The sequence below is a fragment of the Hyperolius riggenbachi genome, chromosome 7 (assembly GCF_040937935.1).
Source record: "Hyperolius riggenbachi isolate aHypRig1 chromosome 7, aHypRig1.pri, whole genome shotgun sequence".
NCBI lineage: Eukaryota > Metazoa > Chordata > Amphibia > Anura > Hyperoliidae > Hyperolius > Hyperolius riggenbachi.
In genome coordinates, this window is record NC_090652.1 from 180,156,965 (window position 1) to 180,174,726 (window position 17,762).

At 50.9% G+C, this 17,762-nt stretch overlaps 1 protein-coding gene across 1 annotated transcript in view; it reads right to left on the reverse strand.

Moving 5' to 3' along the window:
- COL5A2 (collagen type V alpha 2 chain) overlaps window positions 1-17,762 on the reverse strand; it is a 1,703,177-nt gene that overhangs the window by 595,009 nt on the left and 1,090,406 nt on the right. The gene's annotated exons all lie outside the window — the stretch shown is intronic.

The following is a 17,762-nucleotide window of genomic DNA, read 5'->3' on the forward strand; positions in this document are numbered from 1 at the left end:
CTAGTTAGTGTTAGGAGTAGGTGGTGGGTGGTTAGGGTTAGGAGTAGTTGAGGAGTTGTTAGGGTTAGGCATGGATAGTGGAGGGTTTAGGTGAGCGTTAGGATACACTGGGTGATAGTAGAATAAAAAAATTACCAATATTCTAATATAGTGGATAATCCAGTAGTAGAAAGTAGCCAGCATCATCCAGGATAATTGTTATGCTTTTTTATTGAGTCAATGCATTACAGCAATATATATATATATATATATATATATATATATATATATATATATATATATATATATATATATATATATATATATATATATATATATAGTTCAATCAATCTGCAAGTAGCCAATAAGTTTAAACTGACGTTACACCAATCAAAATGGCCCTTACTGTGCGGACCTGATGGGGAACTATGTGCTCACCTGCTGATAGGGTTACCTCCGCTGAGTCCCTCCCATCCACATACACCCATTTTGGCTCGCCGCTACAGCCCCCTTCTCCCGTCATACTCAGCACTGTCACCGCACCGGCCGCTCGGCACGGACCTGATGGGGAACTTGCCGAGTGACGCACTGGTAGTCGCGCGCATGCACGGCCTCCATGCATCAAGACGGGAGGACGGGTGACGTCAGCGGCATAGAACGCCGCTGTCAGTTACCAGATGTAAGGCGGAGCTGCAGCGGCAGCCAATAGAGGAAGCCTCATCTATACTTTACCAAGGAGGAAGCGACCGTGGCTAGCCGCCTTGTGCACTGGTCCCTTTTGACTATTACGCTCCTCACTAGTCTGTTTGCCCCACGTTTGATCTAAATCTGGGTGATGCACCAATAGAGCACTGGTGCATGCTTAGGTGTTCCGTACTTTTTGTTTACAAACATTAGTCAGACCATGGTTATGCGACCGATTGGTCACTTCCTCCTTGGTAAAGTATAGATGAGGCTTCCTCTATTGGCTGCCGCTGCAGCTCTGCCTTATATCTGGTGACTGACAGCGGCGTACTATGCCGCTGACGTCACCCATCCTCCAGTCTTGACGCATCGAGGCCGCACGCAGTGCGTCACTCAGCAAGTTCCCCATCAGGTCCGCGCCGAGCGGCCAGTGCGGTGACAGTGCTGAGTATGACGGGAGAAGGGGGCTGTAGCGGCAAGCCAAAATGGGTGTATGTCGATGGGAGGGACTCAGCGCAGAAAACCCTATCAGCAGGGGAGCACATAGTTCCCCATTTTGATTGGTGCAACGTCAGTTTAAACTTATTGGCTACCTGCAGATTGATTGAACTATATATATGTGATTGTGACATTCTTATATGTATCTGACATGCAGCAACAGCTTGATAAAGAGGTATCCACCTCGAAACGTCGCTTCTTATTGCTGTAATGCATTGACTCAATAAAAGAGCATAAAAATTATCCTGGATGGTGCTGGCTACTTTCTACTACTGAGTGATTGATCTGGAGTGCTGAATCCTAGCCGAGGCACATCCCTAACTGGCAACTGGTTGGACGCTCCACAATACCTTTACTTCTTACGTATTGTACAGCACACTGTGTGAGCATCCACAGTGCAACATGGAGGACGCCGATGTTGGGCCCCTTTTGTTTTCATATACCCCAGAGGAAACCACAAGTATTATGGCACAAGTCTCCAAGGAGGTCGCTTTTTTAAATATGGCTGATGAAAAGGCAATCCGAAAGCAGATTCTTCGGGTTGCTAAGGCCCATATCACATTTGAATCACATTCAAGGACATTGGCTGAATATCATAGGGTCAAGCGCATACCCAGGGGTATGAGATCAAACATGGCACCAATTATGTTCCCCACGTATAATGATTTCAGTTCAAGGTGGAGCTGCATTTGGAACAAGGCATCCTTTGATTCAATGGTGTTGACCATTGAAAGAATTCAGGAGGAGTCGCCCAAGTTGGAAACACAGCGTATGGAACTCAAGTCCAAGCTCTAGGCACTTATCCCCCCGGAAGAATACACGGGGTTCCTTATTGAGTTTGCTACCAATCTAGAGGCCCATGACCAACAAATCCAGACAATAAAACATCAAAAATTCCACAGGGATCAACATGATTACAACTTGGGTTTTATTTACATTTGGCAAAGACCAACCCCACGACCCTGCCCTCAAAACCGACCCAGGCAGGGAGGGAAACCGGGAGGTCGTCCCTTTGATAGTCAACCGGAATCATCAGATGTTCCTACCAGCTCCATTCAGGAGGGAAGCTCGGATTTACCCTCCGGCCATGAAGGAAATGTAGGGGTGGGCACAGGTGGAGGAGGAATCAAGGAGCGGTTGCGGCCTCGCCGCAATCAACCGTACCGCAGAACATAATTGTGGTTAACATCTCCTCAGTCCAACTGACACAACTCTCTGCATTGAATTATGGACTATCATTTGCTATATACCTATACTGGGGGCACCTGTACCTGGCTAACCTATACTAGTGCACCACCCATGATGTGTGAGGGGCCCCAAAATTTCTGATGGCGGCCCTGCCGACCTCTATGTCAAGCCCACGGATATGAACTCCCTGCTTCATTTCGGGAGTTTCCATCCGTGGGCAGCGAGGAGGTCGGTCCCAATTAGCCAATTTCAGGGAGTGTCTAATATCGTTGATGATGAGGATGTGCGTGAGCAGAGGATGGAGGAGATGCAGGAGAAATTTCATGTAAGGGGGTACCCTACAGATATTTTACAAAGGGCACATGCTAGGGCGACTGACCGTGTTGAGGGACACAGACCCAGACAGCAGCTTGGTAAATGCATACCATTTGTTACTAAATTTAATACGCAGAGTGACAATATCTCGAGGATTATCACACCCCATTGGCATCTTTTGTCTGATACCTCTCCTGACATTGAGCATTTTAGGAATCCCCCATTGATCTCCTATAAACGACCCCCGACCCTTCGTGATCAAGTGGTTCATGCAGAAAGTGTGAGGGAGATTCCCAAGAGAACCAATAGAAAAGGTACTTACCCATGTCTCAGCTGCGTACACTGTAGTTCCGTGATTAAAGGGGATGAGATATGCCATCCCTACCAGAGCCGGATTAAGGCCAAATGGGGCCCCAAGCAAAGTAGCAGATTTGGGCCCCCCTCCCTCCTTAACCCCCTCTGCTGCCTCCCCCTGCATAATGTCATAAAAGAACTGAGGGTACCTTTGGCTTCTGGCACCCATAGATATTTCTATGCTCTTACCGAGTAGCTACGTACTTGTATCTATTGGAATCGAAATTTAAAATAGACAGCAGTGACCGGGGGAGGGAGGGTTTAACATACTCGTGTGGCTGTCTGATCCGATGTGCTATATACACACACACACACACAATATATATATATATATATATATATATATATATATATATATATATATATGTATATATATATATATATATATATATATATATATATATATATATACAGTGGTTTGCAAAAGTATTCAGCCCCTTGAAGTTTTCCACATTTTGTCATATTACTGCCACAAACATGAATCAATTTTTGGTAGGTTTACAGTTGTGCCATACTCCTTCCATTTCTGAATGATTGCTTGAACAGTGCTCCGTGTGTGTGTGTATATATCATGTTTGTTAGTTCAAAAAGACACTGTGACAAACCTGTAAAAACCTGCCTGCCTGTACTCACTCTAGAGTGGCTGGCTGCGCTGTCACACATAGGCATAGCCTATAGGAAAAGGGAGGGCAGGTCCGAATGATGACGTCATCAGACTTGAGTCAAGGTACAGTGCTCACGCAGGGGGGGGGGCACACCCTTAATGACTCTGCGGGCTGATGAGCTGAGCGTCTCTTTGTCATAGCAACAAAAGACGCTCAGACAGATCAGTGTGGGGGCAGCTGGGGGAGAGGTCAGCGTGGAAGCTGTTGGGGAGGGAGAGGTCAGTGTGGGTGCTGCAGGGGGAGGGAGAGGTCAGTGTGGATGCTGCTGGGGGAGGGAGAGGTTAGTGTTAGCACTGCTGGGGAGGGAGAGGTCCGTGTGAATGCTGGGGGAGGGAGAGATCAGTGTGGGCACTGCTGGGGAGGGAGAGGTCAGTGTGGGCACTGCTGGGGAGGGAGAGGTCAGTGTGGGTGCTGCAGGGGAGGGAGAGGTCAGTGTGGGCACTGCTGGGGAGGGAGAGGTCAGTGTGAATGCTGAGGGAGGGAGAGGTCAGTGTGGGCACTGCTGGGGAGGGAGAGGTCAGTGTGGGCACTGCTGGGGAGGGAGAGGTCAGTGTGGGCGCTGCTGGGGAGGGAGAGGTCAGTGTGGGCGCTGCTGGGGAGGGAGAGGTCAGTGTGGGCGCTGCAGGGGAGGGAGAGGTCAGTGTGAGTGCTGCTGGGGAGGGAGAGGTCAGTGTGGGCGCTGCAGGGGAGGGAGAGGTCAGTGTGGGTGCTGCAGGGGAGGGAGAGGTCAGTGTGAATGCTAGGGGAGGGAGAGGTCAGTGTGGGCACTGCTGGGGAGGGAGAGGTCAGTGTGGGCACTGCTGGGGAGTGAGAAGTCAGTGTGGGTGCTGCAAGGGAGGGAGCGGTCAGTGTGAATGCTGGGGGAGGGAGAGGTCAGTGTGGGCACTGCTGGGGAGTGAGAGGTCAGTGTGGGCGCTGCAGGGGAGGGAGAGGTCAGTGTGAATGCTAGGGGAGGGAGAGGTCAGTGTGGGTGCTGCAGGGGAGGGAGAGGTCAGTGTGAATGCTGAGGGAGGGAGAGGTCAGTGTGAATGCTGAGGGAGGGAGAGGTCAGTGTGGGCACTGCTGGGGAGGGAGAGGTCAGTGTGGGTGCTGCAGGGGAGGGAGAGGTCAGTGTGAATGCTGGGGGAGGGAGAGGTCAGTGTGGGCACTGCTGGGTGGTGAGCAGTCAGTGTGGGTGCTGCAAGGGAGGGAGAGGTCAGTGTGAATGCTGGGGGAGGGAGAGGTCAGTGTGGGCACTGCTGGGGAGGGAGAGGTCAGTGTGGGTGCTACAGGGGAGGGAGAGGTCAGTGTGAATGCTGGGGGAGGGAGAGGTCAGTGTTGGCACTGCTGGGGAGGGAGAGGTCAGTGTGGGTGCTGCAGGGGAGGGAGAGGTCAGTGTGAATGCTGGGGGAGGGAGAGGTCAGTGTGGGCACTGCTGGGGAGGGAGAGGTCAGTGTGGGTGCTGCAGGGGAGGGAGAGGTCAGTGTGAATGCTGAGGGAGGGAGAGGTCAGTGTGGGCACTGCTGGGGAGGGAGAGGTCAGTGTGGGTGCTGCAGAGGAGGGAGAGGTCAGTAAGAATGCTGGGGGAGGGAGAGGTCAGTGTGGGCACTGCTGGGTGGTGAGAAGTCAGTGTGGGTGCTGCAAGGGAGGGAGCGGTCAGTGTGAATGCTGGGGGAGGGAGAGGTCAGTGTGGGCACTGCTGGGTAGTGAGAGGTCAGTGTGGGTGCTGCAGGGGAGGGAGAGGTCAGTGTGAATGCTGGGGGAGGAAGAGGTCAGTGTGGGCACTGCTGGGGAGTGAGAGGTCAGTGTGGGCGCTGCAGGGGAGGGAGAGGTCAGTGTGAATGCTTGGGGAGGGAGAGGTCAGTGTGGGCACTGCTGGGTAGTGAGAGGTCAGTGTGGGTGCTGCAGGGGAGGGAGAGGTCAGTGTGAATGCTGGGGGAGGGAGAGGTCAGTGTGGGCACTGCTGGGGAGTGAGAGGTCAGTGTGGGCACTGCTGGGGAGGGAGAGGTCAGTGTGGGTGCTGCAGGGGAGGGAGAGGTCAGTAAGAATGCTGGGGGAGGGAGAGGTCAGTGTGGGCACTGCTGGGTGGTGAGAAGTCAGTGTGGGTGCTGCAAGGGAGGGAGCGGTCAGTGTGAATGCTGGGGGAGGGAGAGGTCAGTGTGGGCACTGCTGGGGAGTGAGAGGTCAGTGTGGGTGCTGCAGGGGAGGGAGAGGTCAGTGTGAATGCTGGGGGAGGAAGAGGTCAGTGTGGGCACTGCTGGGGAGTGAGAGGTCAGTGTGGGCGCTGCAGGGGAGGGAGAGGTCAGTGTGAATGCTGGGGGAGGGAGAGGTCAGTGTGAATGCTGGGGGAGGGAGAGGTCAGTGTGGGCACTGCTGGGTAGTGAGAGGTCAGTGTGGGTGCTGCAGGGGAGGGAGAGGTTAGTGTGAATGCTGGGGGAGGGAGAGGTCAGTGTGGACACTGCTGGGGTGTGAGAGGTCAGTGTGGGCACTGCTGGGGAGTGAAAGGTCAGCGTGAATGCTGGGAGAGGTCAGTGTGGGCACTGCTGGGGAGTGAAAGGTCAGTGTGGACATTGCTTGGAGAGTGTGAGGTCAGTGTGGGCACTGCTGGGGAGCAGCTGGGGGAGAGGTCAGTGTGGAGGCTGTTGGGAGGGAGAGGTCAGTGTGGAGGCTGTTGGGGAGGGAGAGGTCAGTGTGGATGCTGCTGGGGGAGGGAGAGGTCAGTGTTTGGGCGCTGCAGGGGATAGAGAGGTCAGTGTGGACATTGCTTGGAGAGTGTGAGGTCAGTGTGGGCACTGCTGGGGAGGGAGGTCAGTATGGATGCTGCAGAGGGAGAAGTCAGTGTGGGCACTGCTGGGGGGGGGGGGGGAGAGGTTAGTGTGGATGCTGCTATGGGAGAGGGAGGCCAGTTTGGACGCTACTTTGGGAGAGGGAGGTCAGTGTGAACACTTCTGTGGGAGAGGCCAGTGTGGACTCTGCTGGGGGAAGGAGAGGACAGTGTGGGTTTCAGGGGGGGAGAAGAGAGGTCAGTGTAGGTGCGTGGGGGAGGGAGAGGACGGGTGCAGGGGAGTGAGGGAGAGGTCAGTGTGGGTTGCAGGGGGGTGAGGGAGAGGTCAGTGTGGGTTGCAGGGGGGTGAGGGAGAGGTCAGTGTGGGTTGCAGGGGGAGGAAGAGGTCAGTGTGGGTTGCAGGGGGGCGAGGGAGATGTCAGAGTAGGTTGCAGGTAGGGGGGGGGTGTGAGAGAGAGGTCAGTGTGGGTGCGTGGGGGAGGGAGAGGTTAGTGTAGGTTGCAGGGGGAGAAGAGTGGTCAGTAAGTTGCAGGGGGGAAGAGAGATCATTGATGGTGCTGGTGGAGGAAGTTGCAAGGTGTCCTGGGAGGCGGAGCTTCCCGTTGGTTGTGGGCGGGGCTTCCCGCGGCCGTGGTGGGGGCTTTATTTCATTAATGCCTCTACTATGGCATTAGCAGCAGACCCCTCATCCCCTTCAACCCCCCTCTACTTACCTCTGAGCAGCAGCAGCAGCATTCCTGTCTTCTCTCGTGAGGACGAAGGTCCTCACATCATGAGACTCGAGTCTTTGTGCTCAGCAGCGTCACCTCCAGCTCTTCCTCCCTGCCGGAACTAAAGATTAATTGTCGGGCTGGCCAGGGAGTGTTCTTGCGCCAGCAGCAGACAGGTGGGAAAATAGTCCCCCCTCACCTGTATGCTGTTACTTGGCAATGAAACTGTGTGCATGTTAGGGAAACTATACTGAAGCTTTACAGTTTCAGTAAAGTTAAAAGTTACCTGCTGCCAGGATCGGGCCCCTAGCTGGTGCTTGAGGTGCCTGGTTGATGATCCGGCTCTGATCCCTACCATGGCACTAAATTTAAAATCCATGGGTGGCATACATGCGATTCTGCATATGTGGTGTATGTATTAAAATGCCCATGTGGTTTACTTTATATTGGTCAAACCACACAAAAATTGAAAAAAAAAAAACAGTTATCGTCGCATAAACACGCCATTCGGGAAAGACTAGTTGACCAGGAGGTAGCATATCACCTTGTACAGGCTAAACACAGTGCCAGTCAGCTGAGATTTATGGTAATTGAACAAGTGGCCCCACTTAAGCGAGGGGGGGACCGCATTAAGAAGCTACTCTGGAGAGAGGCCCACTGGATTAAGAGACTGGACACAATGGAGCCATGGGGACTAAATAAAGAATTAGATCTTATCCTGTTTATATGATGTTTCCCCTTGCTCCATTGTGCCCAGCCCCCTTTTTATTATTTTATTTATTCTTTATTGTTTACCCTTATTTCTCTACATATACTGTATGTCTTTAACTTAATGTCTGGTATCTGTGTCCCAGAGCGTGGCTAGCCGCCTTGTGCACTGGTCCCTTTTGACTATTACACTCCTCACTAGCCTGTTTGCCCCACGTTTGATCTATATCTGGGTGATGCACCAATAGAGCGCTGGTGCACGCTTAGGTGTTCTGTACTTTTTGTTTACAAACATTAGTTAGACCATGTTCATGCGACCTCTTTGGTAAAGTATAGATAAGGCCTCCTCTATTGGCTGCCGCTGCAGCTCCGCCTTATATCTGGTGACTGACAGCAGCGTACTATGCCGCTGACGTCACCCTTCCTCCCGTCTTGACACATAGAGGCCGCTCATGCGCGCGGCTACCAGTGCGTCACTCGGCAAGTTCCCCAGCAGGTCTGCGCTGAGCGGCTGGTGCGGTGACAGTGCTGAGAATGACAGGAGAAGGGGGCTGTAGCGGCGAGCCAAAATGGGTGTATGCCGATGGGAGGGACTGACATGCAGCAACAGCTTGATAAAGAGGTATCCACCTCAAAATGTCGCTTCTTATTGCTGTAATGCATTGACTCAATAAAAGAGCATAAAATTGTCCTGGATGGTGCTGGCTACTTTCTACTACTGAGTGATTGATCTGGAGTGCTGCTGGATCTTAGCCGAGGCACATCCCTAACTGGCAACTGGTTGGACGCTCCACAATACCTTTACTTCTTAATATAGTGAATAATAAAATATTGGTAATTTAACCAATATTCTATTACTGTTCTTTTACTCCTATCACTGTTATTTTGCACCCATTTTTCCTTGCAGTGCTATTTTAACTGGAACTGCCCACTATAGAAACAGCGGCTATAAATAATGGGCGCCATGGTGCCCACTATTTTTATCTATAGCCACCATATTTATAGTTTCTTTGGTGACCGGTCCCCAGTGCCCGCTATTTCATCAAGCGACTCCAGCGCCCAAATTAACTGTTATAGCCAACAATAGCTGCATTTTACATGGGTGTCTATGGTGGCAACAAAATTAAGTGACCCCTCACAGTAGCTCTTGTCACCTCAGAACACAGATCGGAGGCAACACAATTGTTCACGCTGATTTTTCTAGCAAAGGAGAGGATCCTTCTGGATCTGATTGGTTGTGGATGATGCAGCGAGTCAAGGGCAGGTTCATGTGTGGCCACTGTGCAGAATGCAATTTTGCATTGAAAGTAGATACATTCACACACCCCAAAATGGGCAAGAAGTATACTATAAAAAAAAAATAGACTGCTTGAATGTCCTTATGGCCTTGAGTATGTTAATCAGACCACTCACTGAAGTGAGAAGACTCATTAGTGAGCGCAGCAGTGCCATACGAAACAATGAACTTGACTCCCCCATTGCCTGTAATTTTATTGCAACAAGACAAACATTATGTGTCTCAACTGACATTCATGTTGATATAAAACATTTTACCACATAAGAGAGGTGCTAATCTAGTAAGGAGCTTGTTGTCCCAGAGAGGAAATTTTTAAATGTATGAATTGGATACTGTAACGATCGGTGTAGCACAGAGAGGATCTAAATACCGGTGATCTGCAGTATCACTGGGAATACAGGTATATACCAGATTATAGATGATCTGCAGTATCACCGATAATCCGATATACTAGCTAACCTCTGTACACCTGATTAGAGTGTAGTGTTTGGTGTAACTGTAGCACTTAGAGGACTGGGCCTCAGAGCAGTAAGGAGTACTGCACAAATCCCTTCTCAAGGCCTGTACTCTCCTAGGAGGGAGGAGTCAGGCTGAGAGTAGGAAGGACTTTCTGAGAGTGACACTCAGGAGGAGGTGTCACTAACAGGACTGGGAACCGCCTCTAACAGTAAGGTCGGTTCTCGAGGTCGGACAAGCCACGTCATAAACACACGGACAGATAAAGTACAGATTCAGAAGGCAGATGCGGAGTCTAATAAACAGGCAGAGTTCGGCAACAGGGTATCAGAAATATCGAGGTACGGAATCAGGAGGCAGAGTCTTAGGGCGAGCCGGCGTTCGGCAACAGAGTATCAGAAATATCGAGGTACAAGATCAGAGTTCAGAAGAAAGGTCAGGCAGGCAAAGGGTCATAACAGATAATCACAATCAAACTAGTACTTTAAGCTATCAACAGAATCTAGCTAAGTGTAGGATTACAGCTCCAGCTGGTCCCGGCACACTTAAGGATCTGACTAAGGTCTGAGTGCTCCCACGTTGGGATCGCAACGCCAGACAACCAGCAACTGAACAGCCGGAAGTATATATACACAGGCATCTCTCCAGCACCTTCCTAAGTGCTGGACCAATGAGGGAAGGCAGAGTTGTCAGCTGACCAGCCTGGTCAGCTGACCCCTTTCTGGCCACCATATAAGCACTGCCTCTCCGCGCGCACGCGCATCATTCTGAACTTGGAGGGACTATGAGTCTCACCTACACTAGCACCGCTCTGCGGTGCAACGGGGCCATGCGCGCTAACCGCCGCGTCAGACGCGGCGGTTTCTCCGCGCTCCGCCATGCCCTTCACAGCCGCTTCACGCAGAGTAGAGGCGGCTGCTTTTCCGTGCTGCACCATGTGCTCCACGGAAACAGCCGCCCCACGCTGAGTGGAGGTGGCTGCCTTACCGTGATCTCTCACAGTACCCCCCCCCCCCCCCTCCCCGAGGAGTGGACTCCGGACAGCTCCTTCCTGGCTTTCAGGATGTAGAGCGTGAAACTCCTTCCTTAACTCGTCCGCATGCATGCGACTCCCAGGTACCCATTGTCTCTCCTCAATGCCATACTCTTTCCAATGCACCAGATATTGTACTGAGTTCTGCACAATGCGTGAATCTAAGATTTTCTCTACCTCGTATTCAGGTCGTTCATCTACCATCACAGGAGGAGGAGGAGTGGGGCCCACATGGACTGCTGGTTTAAGCAGGGATACGTGAAAGGATCTTACCCCACGCATGCTGGCGGGAAGATCAATGGAATAAGTAACGTTGTTGATCTTCTTAGCTACTGAAAATGGACCCACAAACCTGGGACCCAGTTTATGTGAGGGCTGTCTCAGGGTCAAGTGACGTGTGGACACCCAGACCAAGTCTCCTGGCTGGAACCTCCACTCTAACGAGCGTCTCTTGTCAGCCTGACCCTTTTGACTCTGGAATGCCCTTTCCAAATTACTCTTCACCGTCCCCCAGATGTCTTTAAATGCCCTCTGCCAGGCTTCCAGGGTTGGAAACGGAGAAGAGGCAACTGGCAAGGGGGAGAATTTGGGCGACCTCCCTGTCACAATCTGGAACGGAGTAAAACCAGAAGAAAAACTCTTCAAATTGTTCTGTGCGAATTCCGCGAAGGGCAGAAATTTTACCCAGTCATTCTGTGCCTCCGCAACGTAACATCTTAAGAACTGCTCTAAAGACTGATTAATCCGTTCAGTCTGCCCATTCGTCTGTGGGTGGTAGCCTGACGAGAAAGACAGCTTCATGCCCATTTGGTGGTAAAATGCCCTCCAGAATCTAGAGATGAATTGGACTCCCCGATCAGACACTATGTTTTCCGGAATGCCATGCAGCCGGAAAATGTGGATGATGAATAGGTCGGCCAATTCCTAGGCCGAGGGGAGTCCTTTCAAGGGCACGAAATTAGCCATCTTGCTGAAGCGGTCGACTACCACCCAAATGCCCGACATGCCTTCAGACCTGGGGAGCTCACCCACAAAATCCATGGACAAGTGGGTCCATGGTTCACTCGGGGCGGGCAAAGGCTGTAAGGTACCGACAGGTGCCAGCCGGGAGGGCTTACTTTTTGCACATATTGCACATTCCCTAACAAACTACTTGCAATCAACTGACAGGGAGGGCCACCAGGCACACCTGGCTACAAGATCTTGTGTTCTGGCTGCTCCGGGATGTCCAGCATTTTTATGCGCATGGAACATCTCTAGGATCTGGAGACGGAAGGGCAGGGGAATGAACATAACCCCTTCAGGCTTCCCTTCCGGGATGTCCTGCTGGAAGGGGCTTAACTTCTCCTTCCAGTCTTCCCAAGTACCGGTTGCAGCCAGCACCAATTTTTGCGGAACAATAGTCTCAGGGACGGAGGGCTGTGCTGTCTCTGGCTCGAAACACCTGGATAAAGCGTCTGCCTTAATGTTTTTGCTGCCTGGGAGTGTAAGTAATTATGAATCTGAACCTTGTAAAGAATAAAGACCATCGGGCCTGACGGGGACTTAATCTCTTAGCTCCCTCGATGTATTCTAAATTCTTGTGGTCCGTGAAAACCGTGATTGTGTGCTCTGCTCCTTCTAGCCAGTGACGCCACTCTTCAAAGGCCAATTTAATGGCCAGGAGCTCTCTGTTACCTATATCGTAGTTTCTTTCTGCCGAAGAGAATCTACGAGAAAAGTAAGCACAGAGGTGTAGTCTTCCCTGTAACCCTGATCGCTGAGACAGCACAGCCCATACCCCGACCTCCGAGGCATCGACCTCAACAATGAATGGATAGGAGGTGTCAACATGTCTCAGGGTCGGTGCGGAACAAAACAAATCCTTCAAATTAGAAAATGCATTCTGAGCCTCAGGAGACCAGTGGGTAGTATCTGCCCCCTTTTTTGTGAGACTGGTAAGGGGTGCAATGATCGTGGAGTACCCTTTTATAAACCTCCTATAGTAATTTGCAAAACCCAGGAATCTCTGGAGGGCTTTTAGGCCCACAGGTTGCGGCCATTATAGGACAGCTGTGACTTTAGCAGGGTCCATTGACAGACCTGAGGTAGAAATCACATACCCCAGAAACGTAACGGATGTCACCTCAAAAATACACTTTTCCAACTTGGCGTACAGCATATTTTGTCTCAGTTTGTTCAGCACAAATTTGACATGGACCCTGTGCTCGGAGAGGTTGTTGGAGTAGATTAGTATATCGTCGAGGTATACCAGCACAAATCTACCCAACACCTCCCTGAATACCTCGTTGATTAATTCCTGGAAGACAGCTGGCGCATTGCACAACCCGAAGGGCATCACTAAGTACTCGTAATGCCCATCGGGTGTGTTGAAGGCCGTCTTCCATTCATCGCCCTTTCTAATGCGGATCAGGTTGTATGCACCCCTCAGATCTAACTTTGAGAAGATCTTAGCGTTTGTGACCTGCGTGAATAAATCGTCGTCTATCAATGGTAACGGATAACGATTCTTCACCGTGATTCTATTCAGGCCACGGTAATCGAATGCAAGGTCGAAGACCTCCGTCTTTTTTCTTAACAAAAAAGAAACCGGCCCCCGCAGGCGACCTGGAGGGGCGAATGAACCCTTTGGCTAGATTGTCACGGATGTATTCCTGCGTAGCCACTTTCTCTGGTCCAGACAAATTATACAGGTGACCCCTAGGGGGCATACAACCGACACGGAGATCGATGGGGCAATCGAAAGGGCAATGAGGAGGTAACTTATCAGCAGCCTTGGGACACAATACATCCGAGAATTCAGAGTATTGCTCGGGAACACCCTCCACATGAACCTTGGTCTGACCTAATGTCTCTTTCCCTAGACACTGTTGGGAACAGAAGTCTGACCAACTGGTTAATTGTTCTGCAGCCCAATTAATCTGTGGCGAATGGAGCTGCAGCCAAGGCATACCTAGGACAATTGTGGAGGTAGTCATATGTAACACAAAAAAACTTAAACTCTCCCTATGCAGTACCCCAATAATGACTTCCACCTCTGGTGTCTGAGACAGTGGACGGTCCCTTTGTAGCGGGGAGTCGTCCACGGCAGTAACCTGGATAGGTGGTTTTACTGGGGTGAGTGGAATGCCCAACTTCTCTGCAAACTCGGAACTCATAAAATTAGCCGCGGAACCTGAATCAACAAAGGCCTCCGTGGCTTCAGATTTGTCCCCCCATGTAATCATACAGGGGAGGAGCAAAAGTTTTTCTTTTAGGGGTATGAGTTGGGCGCCTAGGGTGTTACCCCCTACAACTCCTAGGCGGTAGCGTTTCCCGGCTTATTAGGGCAGTCTCGTACCCTATGCCCCCCTTCACCACAATACAAACATAAGTGTTCAGACATTCTCCATCTCCTCTCCACCTGGGTCAATTTTGACCGACCGATCTGCATCGGCTCAGATGGAGGCAAGACCGGAGAAGATGAGACAGAAGGAGATGGAGTTACTAGGGGTGCAGCGGAAGGCGCCGCGTAAGACGTCAACCTGACATGATGACTGCCCCTAGTCTGTCTCTGATGACGTAGCCTACGGTCGATTCGAATGGCCAATGATATGGCCTCATCGACTGTCTTGGGCTCGGGCTGAGTTAACATTAAGTCGGAGACCTCATCCGACAACCCAGACAGGAAGCGATCCAACAGGGCATAGGTGTCCCACCTGGCCGTAACTGACCACCTACGAAATTCGGCCGCATAATCTTTGACTGGACCCTTGCCTTGCCATAAAAGCTTGAGCTTCCGCTCAGAGGTCGCGGCCATGTCCGGGTCGTCGTAAATTACTACCATGGCTTTAAAGAATTCCTCTACAGAGGTCAGGGCTGTGTCTCCGGGAGGCAGGCTATACGCCCAAGTCTGGGAGTCACCGGACAATAAGGTTTTGATAAACGTGATTCTCTGGGCCTCAGTACCAGAGGATCGGGGTCTCAATTCAAAATACGACAACACTCTACTCCTAAAATTGCGGAAGTCAGATCTGTGGCCTGAGAACCGTTCAGGAACGGGCATACGTATGTCCACGCTAGGAGGGGATCGCACCTCATCCACTGACGTCTGGAGGGTTTGTACCGACCCTGACAGAGCCTCAATCAATGCTTTGTGTTCACCCAGCACTCGATTGACATTATCCACCGAAGTGGCAAGTTCCCCCAGAGGACCAGTGCGTGCGTCCATTTTGTTTTGGGTCTGGCGTTCTGTAACGATCGGCGAAGCACAGAGAGGATCTGATTACCGGTGATCTGCAGTATCACTGGGAATACAGATATATACCAGATTATAAGTGATCTGCAGTATCACCGATAATCCGATATACCAGCTAACCTCTGTACACCTGAGTAGAGTGTAGGTTTGGTGTAACAGTAACACTTTAGAGGACTAGGCCTCAGAGCAGTACGGAGTACTGCACGGATTCCTTCCGAAGACCTGAACTCTCCAAGGCGGGAGGAGTCAGGCTGAGAGTAGGAAGGACTATCTGAGAGTGACACTCCGGAGGAAGTGTCACTAACAGGACAGGGAACTGCCTCTAACAGTAAGGTCGGTTCTCTAGGTCGGACAAGCCAGGTCGTAACCACACGAACAGATAAAGTACAGATTCAGAAGCCAGAGGCGGAGTCTAAGGTACAGGCAGGGTTCGGCAACAGGGTATCAGATATATTGAGGTACAAAATCAGGAGGCAGAAGCAGAGTCTAAGGACGAGCCGGGGTTCGGCAACAGAGTATCAGAATGGCAAGGTACAAGATCAGAGTTCAGAAGAGTGGTCAGGCAGGCAAGGGGTCATAACAGATAATCACAATCAAACTAGTACTTTAAGCTATCAACAGAATCTAGCTAAGTGTAGGATTACAGCTCCAGCTGGTCCCGGCACACTTAAGGATCTGACTAAGGGTCTGAGTGCTCCCACGTTGTGATCGCAACGCCAGACAACCAGCAACTGAACAGCCGGCAGTATATATACACAGGCATCTCTCCAGCACCTCCCAAAGAGCTGGACCAATGAGGAGTGGAGCTAGAGTCAGCTGACCAGCCTGGTCAGCTGACTCACTTCTGGATGTCATAAAATCCCTGCCCGAGTGCGCGCGCGCGTCACTCTAAACCTAGAGGGACTACGTGTCCCAGCCACACCAGCACCGCTCTGCGGTGTCTCCGCAATGGGGCCATGCGTGCTAACCGCCGCGTCCAACGTGGCGGTTTCTCCGCGCTCCGCCATGCCCTGCACGGAGACAGCCGCCTGACACTGAGAGGAGGTGGCTGCCTCTCCGTGCTCTGTCACGCCATGCGCGGAAAGAGCTGCCTCCTGCTGACTCATGGCGGCGGCTCTTCCGCGCTTCTTCACAGCATCCAATCACTATAAAAGTAGGAGCTGAAATCTCATAGTTTGCAGAAGCCCAACAATCTCCTGAGAAGACACATGAGGCAAAAGCTACCTGTTCCCACATGTGGTTCTAGATGCTGAAGAGATGACAGAGAAGGGGTAATATGCTTAATATTCTGGTGATTTTCTGATAAGATGTTAGCAAGAATTTTTTTTAGAAGCTATTTTTTACGCCATTTCTTTAAGAAGATTACTACAAGTTTTACACAGCTACTAGATACACAGCTATTAATACAGATGAGACTACTATTGATCCTATTCTACATAACACAACTGTTATATTCTTTTTTGAATGTACTTGAAAGATTGATGAACGCTTGGCTATAAAGCCTTGATGAGATGGAATACTGTCAGAAGAAAACACTACTTGGAACTTTTCATACTTTGTATATATGCTGTATGATAAGCAAATACAATTTTTTTATATAAAATCATATACTGAGTGCTCTGATTCATTTCAAGGTATACCGTCATTCTATAATTACTGTTATAGAGGGTTCAGACCCCGCTATGCCGGATTTATATGATGGCAATGCTTTAAAGGCTGGTCCTTTACTGAGTTAGCAATCATGAAAAAGGCAAGAACCGCTTAGGTTTTTGACAGAGGTTGTGCAGTTGTGATTTCGTGTGGCCCCGGACCAAAGTACAGTGTTCAGAAGGCACTTGCCATCTACCCCCAAGATTGTCAGGACGTAGTTGACTATTTAACACAGAACACCTCATCTTCCTCAGCTTCCGCACGGAACCATGACATATCTCCTCCTCCTGTTATGATTCTGGCAACCCACTTAACACTCAGTCGGCCGCTACCACCAAAGTGCTATCATCCCAGGGCTCAGCGGTGTGGAAATGTTTTTATGCGTCCGCCTCAGATGAGAACAATGCCATCTGTACTCTCTGCCACCAAAAATTGAGCCGTGGAAAGACCAAGACCCGCGTAGAGACAACTTCCTTACGAAGGCGCATGATGACAAAGCACAAACTGCAATGGGATGACCACCTGAGGAAAAGCAGCACACAAAAGCAAAGCCACACACCGCAGTGGAAGATACCAGGCCGCAATTATTTCTCAAAAATGGTGATACCCAAACTGTACCGTGATGTTGAAAGGCAAGTGGTGTCATCTCTGGCACACAGCACTGGGTCAAGGGTCCATCTGACCACATGGTCTGCAAAGCATGGTCAGGCCTGCCTGGAGACTAAGTCAGTCCCCACACACAGCAGCTCTGCCTGCATGCCGGGTGGCTGCCTGCCCCAAGACTAAGTCGGTCCCCACACAGCATCTCTGCCTGCAGGCCGCTTGACTGCCTTCTCCGCCACCACCAACAGGGTCTAGGACTCCAGGCGGATGCTAGCAGTGGCCGCTAACAAAACCAATAACAATTTTTTCTGGTGTGTGTACATACCTGCCTAATTTTTCTGGCTGCACTGCAGCTGCAACAACAAAACAAAAGGCATGCCCTTCGTGATCGCTACCTTGCCGCAGTGAAGGGGCTTGCATATCACAATGAAGCAATGACCACCGGCTATATGAGTGCCTCGGGGGGGGGGGGGGGGGGGCACACCCAAGATAATAAGGTTGTTGCTTCATTGTGGACAGACCAAATTCGATCAGCTGGACAGTCACTGTTGTTCTGTCATTGAGCTACCTCAGCCCGACCATATGGGCTGGAAAGCCGCCATCGCCTGCACTCGTGCTACG